General features: G+C 35.7%; 1 protein-coding gene across 6 annotated transcripts in view; it reads left to right on the plus strand.

Annotated features, from left to right (window-relative positions):
- Positions 1-12,017, plus strand: part of CNTN5 (contactin 5) — a 619,341-nt gene that overhangs the window by 3,161 nt on the left and 604,163 nt on the right. For 2 of the 6 annotated variants that reach the window (XM_074535151.1, XM_026790742.2), the window contains one exon: positions 4,245-4,309. The exons of the other annotated variants lie outside the window; for them this stretch is intronic. The gene's annotated coding sequence lies outside the window, so the exon portion shown is untranslated. The remainder of the gene's footprint in view (positions 1-4,244; positions 4,310-12,017) is intronic. 6 annotated transcript variants of the gene reach the window in all.

Genomic DNA, 12,017 nt, shown 5'->3' on the forward strand with positions numbered 1-12,017 from the left:
GAACAATTCAACACACCGGAAATTTTCTGATTAGGTTAATGATAGAAATACTTATTTTAAATAATTAATGCAAGTCTTTACAAAAGACATCATAGAAATCTGTATGTTAAGAGTATACATACAAAGGTATTGAGCCATCTGAGGTAATTAGTTCAGTGGCATTGATAAAACAATAGTTCTTCTGACTGATTTTGTCTTTCTGCTTGTAGCCTGCAATACAGATTCTAGTTCCTACAAATGTACTGCAAAATTTGCCACTGTTGGTCCACTCCCTCCTTATACTCCTGCTAAAGATTCTGCATTGCACTTTCTCTCATTTTCAGAACAACTGCAATCATTTGAACAATTTGTTGTGCTCTAAAATGCTAAATAAAATCCACCACAATTTATAGTGCATTCTTAATGCCCTGAGAATCAATGTGAAATAGACATTTGGTTGCAAATACTATATTGGTAGGTGCTTCACAGTATATTTTCTTCCTTCTGTTCATGATTTCTGCGATGCTTTTTTCAGGGTCTGTTACACCCTGAATTACCAACTTTTTAGTGCTTTACAAGGGAAAAGTGCTCTTTCTGGAAGTGATGGGGTCCCTACAGATTCTTATGTCCTGAGTGATTTTGATCAAAAACACTCCATTAGGAAATGGGTTTGCAAATTATGAAATTGTTAAAACCTTATAAGATAAATATGTTCTTATTTTTCTTAAAGATTTGAAAACCTCACAATGTGTGTGTATGTATGTATAGATGTGTTTATACACACACATATATATTGAAGAGCAATGATTCTGTGTCTTTGCAAGCTGGAATAGCAGCAACAGTAACATTTTCTAGTTAGTGGAAGGAAATGTAATCTGTTTGTTTTTATAATTAATTTCTTGGCTGATTTATGAAAATATCTCTAAGTGTGTGACCCATAAGAAAATTTGATCTTTGCTCATGTGCTGGTTTCTAAAAGGAAGTTCAGGATGATTTCTCACTGTATTTCATAAAGGCAACAAATCAATTTGAAGATGGTGCAAGTGGATATGTAACAAGGAAATACTATGTCAGATTCTCTGTGTTGTGACTGTAATAAAACATTAGAATTTCTATCCAAGCTACAGCTGATGTTCCTGATCACAACATGTTCATACTTATTCTATGTAGTCATCCACTCAGCCCAACTCTCAAGCTTACAGAGCCATGAGGTTACATCAGAATGATGCATGCTGTCATGTACTATCACACCACCATAGCTCACCTCTTTACATCTCCTTCAGGACTGAACTTACATGTCAGTCTTGGGAAAAATTGATAACTCTTCTCCATTCCCACACCTAGAAATAGAAAATACATCCAACTCTTTCCATCCATCAGAAAGCTCTTTTGGGAATTTCTGTTTTCAACATGCTCTTAAAGGTTTTCTTGTAAATCGTGTTAAAATATGATGCTGTCTTTGGAGAACCTTCAGCTTTTGAAACTAAAAGCAGACAAATTTTGCAGGTAGTTCACTGCAGTTCCAGAGAGGGGTAAGGAATGACAACTTTTCACTCAACATACAGAGACTTTGGCTTCAGCCTCCTTCTGAGTGAAAATTGTTCAGTTTTAATAGTTAAAAAGTTACTATATTTTTGGAGACTCCTAGCCTTTGAATCATTTTGATCAAGGCTAAATGTACTACTTTGTAATTGATGTAGGCATAGTATTAGACCAGTCTTTTGGGTGTCTTCCCTTATCAAATAGCATCAATTTGCAAGAATTCACAGATCCCATTTTATTTTTGTTGGGCTTATAGTCTTGATTGAGTACATGATGGCTGTTGCCCTGTGGCTGTGACATTCCTGCTATAGGTAGTAACTCCCCTCATATGCCTTCAACCAGGAGTAGTGACTGCACAGATGAGCAGGTAAATGAAGCTTGCTTGGTCATAGTAACAGAAGAAGATGATCTAAAAGCATAACGCCCTTATAATAATATTTTGGGAAGATATTCACGCACTGAACTTTAAAAGTTGTAATTCTTACTCAGCCATGAAGAGACATATTCAGAAAATGTTTGCTGCAACGTTCTCCCCACAAATGTGCCCTCAAAACGAAATGGTAAATGGGAAGGATATTAACAGAAATTTACTTTTGGGAAAGGTGATGAATTATTAACTGTTTAAGAACACATATATTATATGTTCTGAAAGATGACCCATTGCTCCCTTTAGCTTACTCCATAGACTTTCATATGCCATTTACTCTTGGTTATTCACAGTTTTCTGCATAGACTTGAAGTGTAATGTACAAAACCACACCAAAATGAGTCAACAAAGTCACAGTATATGCTTTACCTCTTCTTCTGAGGTGGTTCTCACAGAGAACATTTTCCAAAAGCTAAGTCTTATAGACACTCCAAGAAACTAATCTGGGCAGGCTGGAACACTTGGTGATATTCATCACTGTTGGTCTGATGAGGTCATTCAACTTCATGATGCTCATATTACTGCAATGTAATTATGATTATTATTTATCTTTACATTTATTCTTGTGATGGCTTGGATGGGGGGCAAGCTATACAGAATGGAGGAAACAGAAAATACTGACAACTTCAGGAACTGTCTTGTTCCTATATAAGAATTTCAGTATGGCTGGAACAAAAATGCCTTTAAACTACTGGACATAGAATGAATTAAAATTCCATTACTTTTGTTTTTCCTATGCTTGCTAATTTCTTTCCTATAAGCATTCATTTCTTGGTATATTGTACTAAAACTCTCTTTCTGGACCAAATTAATGATATTAAACTTTGTATGTATAGTGGCACTTTAAAAACCAATCCCCCCCTCCCCTCCCAAGTATATTTCTTTACCTACTGTATAGGTTACTTTGATGTATAGTTTAACAAATTTATATATAAATTTTAGATTTTTCTTTTTTACTTTAATTTGTACATATATCTTCTTACATATATTTAAAAAAAATGTATCTGTCACTTTGAAATGTAGTTGCCTTACCCATCTAATTCACATCACAAGTCTATACTAAATATTATTTAGATTAGAACTCGATTGACCTAGATGATTTTTTATTATCAAGGTCCTTTATTCCATTATAAACCTTATAATCATTGTGACAAATAGGCACAATAATCATAAATCAAGATTGTGTTGCACTGAGGGCTGTAAACAAAAAATGGACCCTGAATCAAAGAATGTATGGCTTAACTCAAGGACTTCCTTTTTTTTTTTTTTTTGCTGTTCTGTATGACCTTTGAAGAGCTTTTAGCTAAGGAAAGACTTCTGTGTTTCACATCCATGCTACCATGATCACGTACAGATGTCTTCAAGATCACCTCCCACCCGAGGAAAAAAGCCCAAGATGCTATCTGCAACGCTGTGACATGTGCAATGATCACATATAAAAGCTACAAAATGTAGCATTGAATATTTGTATGAAAACTGTAGCAGCAGTCCATTGCTTCTGAAATGTGTTCTACTTAGACCCCTTTTCTAAATTAACTTATTCTTGAGGTTACCAAAACCTCGTGCAGATCAAAACTAATTAAAAACAAGCATATGGACTTTCACATGACATTATTTTAATAGATAAGTTCTCTTAATTAAAATTTTTTATTTCCTTTGTCATTCCAAAAAAAAAAAAAAAAAAATAAAATAAATAATTTACTCACTCTTGTATTATCACCTTATTCTTTGTTTGGCTTTTGACTTTTGCACATCTGAGGTGATACAAGGTCCTGATTTCTCAGTCTCATGCTGTGCAAGATGCTCAAAATGTTCTTATTCCTCTTTAACATATGCCGTGTCATGTATTGTTGCTGCTTACATAAAACTCAGCTCAGGGAATCTGGGAATAAAGCCATGACTTCTCTGATGTCATAAAGTCTCTCTGATGTGTGTGTGCACAGCTTTTCAACTCAAAAGCAGCTGTGTAGTATTTCCTCTGTTTGGACTTTGGAAGATATTTCTTGGACATTGAAACAGCTTCAGACTGAGGAAGACTGTCACATGTTTGTGAAGACTCATAATTGAAAATGTATTACAGATCAGACAACCAGGGAGAATAATTTATTAAGAGGGCCATTGGAATATAAAGATAATTTAGAAAACATGATATATAGCTGAAATGTCTGCAGTTTTGTTTTCCCCTTTGCATATCACAACTGACTGATTGCTAAGATCTAAGTATTTATTTGTCTTATCAATCACTTTGTGCCTGAGTCATTCACTGATGGGCATAATCCTCTGTTTGTGACTTCAGAAGGCATCTCTGGAGGAAATTTGAATGTCATCAGCAACGAATTGAGACATTACTGAAGGCATCAGGTAGGAGGAAGACGTTTGCACAAGGGGCATATTAATCAACAACTAGAGAAAATAAGCAGCATCAAAGCAGAGCAATTCAGTTGAATTTGGATTAAATTCTTGCATATTTCCTACAAATTAGAAGCAAGACAGACTGATTGATTCAAATCATGCAAAACCCAAAGTTCTTCCCTAGAAAATAAATACAGGTTGAGAAAATTGGGAAGCATTAAGTGTATAGAAGCAGTAAAGAGTCTGCACTTGAAAGGTCATTACTTAATGTCTGTTATCTCTGTAAGTTTTCATTAAGTATCCATAAATTACTATCAAGATTCTTTCTCTGTCAGTCTTTGCAAAATAGTTCCTTTGAAGCAACACAACTTTAATTGTAAAGGAATGTAAAGGAATTTGCCAAGGATTTCTTTTAAAGCTTACAAAAATATGTTGACATTATAAACAATATGTGCATGATTATATAGGATTATAGGATTTGTGAATGAGAATAATGTGTGAGAGAAAGAAAAAATTATCATAGGTTTTTGTTATTTTGCTTCAACAGAAAATGATTAGTAGTTTCATATGTCACATTCAGCATCAAAGAAAAGCTGGCATATGAGAAAATACAACCAGTTGAACTCGTGCAATGTTTATTGAAGATAATGTCTATAGCAAAAATGGCATGCTAGTTTCATGTATTCTCTAAGATTAAAAAAAAAATAGCAGGCTTTTTTTCTGAGAATTGCTTTAAAGTTAAAGCAGTGTCAGTTATGAGAAACTTCTCTAAAATCAATAATGGACACACTTGTTCTTTGAAACCTACAGTAGAGTAACTGAAAAGCTTAGGGGATCCCAAGAGTTTATCTAAAAACTACCTGTAGGTGGTATAATAAGATCTGGAATATTTTGCAGTGGAAAAAAACAGACTGTAAATAGCCATATGCAAGACAGTGATTTTGGACTTTTTGTTATTATTTCTGGGTTTATTAGAATTGTAATGATGCAACAGAAAAGAAAATACAAAGGTTTACCTTCTATTGAGGCTTCCTTTGAATTGGCTGCGAAAAACTTCATCTGTTAACTTGAAAATAAAATTTAAACAGAACAGAATCAGCTTCCAGCATCAAGCACACTAAACACAGAGTTGTTTTACTTTATAATATAGGCCAGATTTTAAGAAAACTAAGAGACATAGGAATTCTTTTCATTTTTTAAAACATACACTTTGTCAGATTATTAACAGAAGGTCCTATTACAGGAGATTTTTTTACTCTCTACTAATTTTTCCTTTATTAATTACTGTGTATAAAGATATTATTGGATTTGCATCTTGAGTTATAATTATTACTTCTTAGCATAGTCTGTTTTATTGCCATTTTCCTTTGATTTCCTCATCACCTGAGGTTTTTCCACATGTTGGCTGGCATGAAATTAGTTTTTTAATTTGTATTCCTGGTTTGCCTTTTCTGTAATTTTTGTTTTATTGCTAATGTCAGACAAAGGTGATGAGGAAAGTATTGACAACACAATCCTTCATCAGTTCCCATTGCCACTTATAAAGGCAGCAAATAAATGTATTCTGTTATTGCAGTAAAGTCAGAGTCCTTGTGCCTTGAGATACATTAAAGGGACTCTCTAGCACTCCAAGAACTGCCAAATTAGATGATGCCAAGGGAAAAGAAAGAAAAAAGGAATAAGAAAAAATACTTCCACATAAAATTCACACTGCATTTAACAAGCATAAGAGAAAAACACTTATCCAAAGCTGAAAGTACAGGTCACTACAGTTGAGTTGAAGAGCAAGGCTTTCCACCGAGCGGCTGCAAACACAGGCCAGGGAGTGCAGAAATTGTGAGAACCATGCGGTGATGGATCCCCTTTTCTCTGCTTGGTGCTAAGTGAGGGGAAGAAAGAGAAGTCCTCGTTAATTATTCACCTTTTGTGTTACAGACCTGCACATGCAAATGGATAATCCCTCTATCAGTTTTGTGGAGGGTCACACAGCACACACACAAAGTGCTGTTCTAAGTTACTGAGTTTTTTGGTACACTGGGTAGAAGCTCTCACCTGAGCACCATTGGGAATCATGTATTGTGCCTATCAGCCTGTCAAGTCATATTTCTCCTAAAAATACTTGTTACTGATGTGAAATGTTCGGGGCATGGAGTAGTTTTTTAATAAGTATATTTCTTCTCACTTAAAGCATGCATTTAAAGAGTGTCTTTTTAAATATAATGAAAGCAAGCAGTTAAAATCTATTGGCCACTAGCAGCTTCTTACTGCTGTTTTAATTAACAATTTGTGCATCTCTTTAATACCTCTTCTAGATCTCTTTCCTTATTGCCTCAATAGGGTCAGATCCTCACATTTTGCCTTGTAATTGTCGTCAGGCTTTTGTGGCTAGCCTTTACTCAGAAGGACTCAAAACCATCAAGCGACAAATTCTCTGCTGGCATAAGCAAGTGCAGCAATGCTAAATTTGGTGGAATGCTGACTGCTCATTTTAGGACTGCTTCCCCACCCTGAATTTTCCTGCAACCCTCAACCAGTACTACTCTATGAAGCATATTTTGCCACTGGCAGTGACTGAAGAATTCTAGGTTGGATTTTAAATCTGTTACCAAATGTATTCTGGCTATGCTAGTGACAAGCAGAGCTGCACAAAAATTGCCCATTTTTGTTCTGTAAGTGTCCATCTGCAGAAATGATGATTTTCTGCCTAAATATTTTATTCTTCTGTGAGTGTGCAAAAATATTATTTTTCCCCTCCTGCCGGTTCTGCTGACAAGAAGAACTTTTTCATACAGCTCTATAATTAGGCTCCAGAGTCCTGTGGAGACACACAGCAGAGTGGTAGGCTTTATATTCTGCAGCACTCAAAAGTTTCAGTTCACAGACCTGTGTGCTTATGTTTATCCCACCTCTTTACAAGCTATAACTAGACTCTTCCATTCCCTTTGGATCTGTCCCCCTGTGTCTAACAAAAATGAGAATTTTGAGTGTTTCTAGTCCTAAACTGCAAACCAACACTCAAGCGCTGTGTGAAACTTTTGACAGAATGGAATGGAGTTTCAGGTCGTCATGGTAAATACCAGCTAAGAGATCTTGCATTACTTCAAGTACAGTAATCAAACTATAAAATTTATATAAAACCATATAATGTTAATTGTATTTTCACACAATTCTTTTCAGCACGAATATGATTTTTTGCTGTGGCTTCCATCCCGTTACAGTGTTCCTGATCAGAAAAACCAATGATAATTTTCCTATAGCAAAAATATAGCTGTAGAGAAGTAGATCACTGGTATAAATTGCATGAGGAATATTATATATTGCTATTGTATGGCCTTTGAGGAAACCTTCCATTTTCCTTTAAGAAAACCTTCAAGCTCTTTAGTGTTTAAACATGTTACTTTAGAGAACATGAATCTTTGCTACTCCAGGCCAAAGATAGCCACAAACACCAGTAAACTAGTAACATTGCTTTTACTTCCTAAAAATAGTTAACACATTTCCCATTTACTAATCTTCTCTTCAAACCATTCAGAAATATGAACTGATATGATATTTTTAGCTTCATATTGGTGAAGTTTGGAAAAAAGGTTTTCATGTTACAGCTAATGTGAGCTGCTGCTTAATCTTAGCACTGCTAACAGCAAGAACATTTCCTGTCCTTAGCTCATTTTTAAAGGTTTAATTAATAATGTAGACAGCTGAGTCTGCCTGCTTGAACTAAAATAATTAGCAGAGAGCAAACAAACACTTTAGGTTTCACTTTATCAATTATGTGGTGTCTAAATATTTAGCATTTTGATCTGAGTGACCGATCATTTATTGAAAAGTGCCTGGTTACCCTGACAATTCAAGCAAGAAAGCTGAGCTGTGAGAAAAAGTAAGATCCTGTAACTGCTTCTGACCAGTAAGGGCTACAAGAAATAATGTGTTAAAATGAATGTTGAAAATGAGGGTATGAAAAGGTAGGAGCTGTCAGAAAAGGAATGGTAAAAGAAATCAGAGAGGAGGGCAAGAGGATAGAAAGGTGTGTAGTGCAGTTCAATGACTAACTGATTAGTTAGATCTGCATTTGAGGTCTTACAGGAGAAAAGTGTCTCATGTACATCTAAATCTCAGGTAGTGATTTACTCCTCTGTACATTCAGGGCAAGAAAAAAATAAAGTCTCTCTTAGTCAAATTTATTGGCTTTTTCTTCTAAATATTGTTATTCTGGGGAAGAGGAGACCCAAATCCTGCCAGGAAAGCAGTCAGAGCTTATGTGTGGAACATGCTGAAACCAGTAGTGATTGCAGCTTTGACTCAGGGAAATGCACACATGTTCTGAGAAACTTCATGCACAGTCCTAAGCTAAGCCTATACTTAACAAACCTCGACTGCATTTTAGTGAAGCAATCTTAGGTGCAGCCCTGAACAAGTAACTTGAAAAAAGGAATGCTAATTTCACTTAATCTTTACTTCATGGCATGTAATAGTACTTTTGGATTATAATTATAGGCAATTTGTACTTCTATCAGAAATATACAAAACCACGTTCCTTAATCTTAAAAATGTCCTTATTTTTGTAGATTATGGCTTGTAAACTCCAACATCTCTTTTATCAGGTTTTTTATTTCCTATTATAAAAATCACAAAAATATTGAATATCTGATAAACTCATCATAAATTTTTTAAACAATCTCTTTGATTCAGTCAAATGTAGTTCCCTCTCAATGGCATAAAATATTCAGAAAAACATGTCTCCATTCGTTTTGTTTGGGAGAATAGATAAAGTTGAAACCAGTGCCATGTGAGGGTAGTAAATAATATTAATTTCTGGCTGGTGTAAACTCAAAAAAAATCTGCAAGTTTCTTAATGCCCACTTTGATAAATTAGTTCTATTACTGCAGCTCATGATGAGGCTTCTGAGCTGTAACTCACAAGAGTTTTCCCTCCAAGTCTTTTTGTTAATCATGGTCATACTTAGAGCCTTAACTGCTTTTCATAGTTCACACTGTATTTGCAGGATTGACAGAAAAAATACAAAAATATTTGCTTACCTGTAGTGTTTGGTACAAAACCCACTGCACAATGTTTCATATGACTCCCTGGTGTGCCATTTGTGTATGGCTGCTTTCTAGAGAAAGATCGAGCTTTGGCTATATTTTTCAGCAGGGCATGCTGCCTTCAACAATTTAAAGACAGTGCTGCAGGTTCCTTTCCATTTGAGTAGGAGAATTTCCTGGAAGTATGCTCTGACATGGCAGGAGGTTTTGACTGGGTTTAGCTACAGCCTCTGTGGGAAACTGGCTCCATCTCATCCTTGTGCTGGGTGGGAGATTTTCATCTCCCAGTGACAGCAATACAACAGAACTGAAGCAGTAGCTGTCTGAATCGCTGTCATTATTTTCCCCCTTTGGAAAGAAGCAACAAATTATCACAGCCATTTAAGAAAAAGGGAGACTTAAAGTAAGTTTCCAAATGAAGTGATTTTATTTTTTATTTATTCATTTGAAGTAATCTTTGATGACCACATTTGGGTGCTTATTTGGTAATGAAAGTCCAAGTATGGATGTGAAAAAATAAACACTTTATTTTGTTCAAATATTTTTTTCTTTTATGCTGTTTTTCTTTTCCAGATTAAAAAAGTTCTTTTTATATATTAAAAATAAAATTCCATTCCTGACAGATTTTGCTGGTGATTGTCATAAAACAGAAAAAAACCCCTATTTTTAATCCAGTTCGTCTATTAACTACAACTGGTTCTGAGCAACCAAGGACCTCATTCTCACACTATATCTATTCTTCCATCTGTAGAAACTGATGATGCAAGCATAAGGGAAGGAGTCAGTTAACTGTTCATCCTCTCCTCATGGCTTTTTCTGTGACACAGAAAACTCTAAAACTGGCAGCAAGAAGCAGTTATAACAGATCACTTTGTTGCCAAGGTAATAAAATCCATGAGCTTTCAGAATAAGCAGATTTATTGTATGATATTTAATGTTCGTGGCTGACTAAGAAAAAAATGGTAACAGCTTTTTATGGGAGATAAGGTGTACATATTTTGGAATAGCAGTTTAAAATTTTTTGGGGTAGTTTGTAGAGCCTGTACTGGGTGAGGTGTGCACCTAGGAGAGGGGAAAGGGATCTTTAAATACCAAAGACTGCCAAGCCCAATGCCTCTGCATCCCAAGCTGTTATTTTAAATGCATGTATGCATGAGTGCACAGGAAAAGGCAATGTTGTATTTTTTTTTTCAGAATTGCAAGTAAAGTTCAAAAGATTTTCAGTTGTGATTGTCACCTGTGATTTCTGAGGCATGACTGTCCTCAGTAAGGGAGAGTGACCAGGAAACAGTCAGTTTTCAAGCATTCAGGCTCAACTGGGATTTTGTTTGCCGTATTTGTAACTTCTGCTACCAATATGTAAAAAATACGACCTGAAATTTTGATTAATATGTTTTTTACTGCACCATTAAGCTTGTCTAGTTTACTAGCAGCATGGGGAAATTCACAAATACAACATTTTTTTCTACTCTCCAAATACAAATAAACAAGCTTGTGCAGGCATCCTCAAGGACCTGTGTCCTGAAATACATTTATAGAAGTTAATGTTCAGAGGCTATTTATGGAAAAATTGAAGTAAATCATGTCAACACTCATATTACCACGCTGCTGAATTGAGGGAAAGAATTTATTTTAGTGGAGATAAAATATCCCTCCAGCTAGAGAAAGAAGATACTCCAGAGCACTGGACTGAACACAGGTGCTTGTCATTGAAACCTCCATGGTTTTCAGCCTATCCACTGTGGCTCTGTGAGCGAGTGCTCCCCTTGGAACTGAAGTTTTAGGAGAGGAATTCAGAGCACAGAAAATACTGATGATCTTTCTCAACCCTCGTCTACCTCATTTGTCAATATGATGAATCTGTGTATGCTCAAGGTTTTAAAAGATAATGTGGCTTGCTATTGGCTCTAATGCGGACTTTTTTTTTTTTTTAAATAGCACGGAATGTTGCGGTTCAGAGTAATTTTATTCCAATATGCTGATTTTTCGTGTAAACAGTGGTCTGCTGCCATTTGGTCACATACACGCTGTTTTGCTACAGAAGCTGTTCATCAAAGTGTTGACATTTCATTTTAGTGCACATTTGGAAAGCAGATATTGTTGGTGGTGGAGATGTTGCTTTGCTTTGATTTGGGAAATGCCATATAGTGTACATGAAAGCTCTGTGCACTTCAAGGAGTTTGTTCCCAGACAAAAATTCCCAGACATTTTAGAAGGAAAATTAGCCACTTCAGCCCCACCTTCTCCCACAACAAAGTGCAGCCTGCAATAATGCAGGCAGAGTTAAAACAAATTAAAGGAAGCACTTTCTCACACAACGTGAAGTCACCCTGAGGAGTACAGTCACATAGTTCATGGATTTGATTTTTGAAAGGGCTAGATAATTTTATGACCAATAATAATATTTTTAGTTATGCATGCTAAGTGAGGTATAATTGGATTTCCTGCTTCACAGCATCAGCTACAGGGTCACTACATCACTACAGGGGCCAGGAAGGGATTTATTTACACAGACCCACATACGTTCACACCCATGCACACTTCTGCATGCAACAATGAATTTCAGTAATGCGTATCAAGGATTTCTCTAAATGATTGTGCATAAGCCAGTAGCTCTGAATAGCTCAGGCCAGCATTTACATGTCAGCAGGAGCCATGCAGAGGAACTGTAGTT

The sequence above is a fragment of the Zonotrichia albicollis genome, chromosome 2 (assembly GCF_047830755.1).
Source record: "Zonotrichia albicollis isolate bZonAlb1 chromosome 2, bZonAlb1.hap1, whole genome shotgun sequence".
NCBI lineage: Eukaryota > Metazoa > Chordata > Aves > Passeriformes > Passerellidae > Zonotrichia > Zonotrichia albicollis.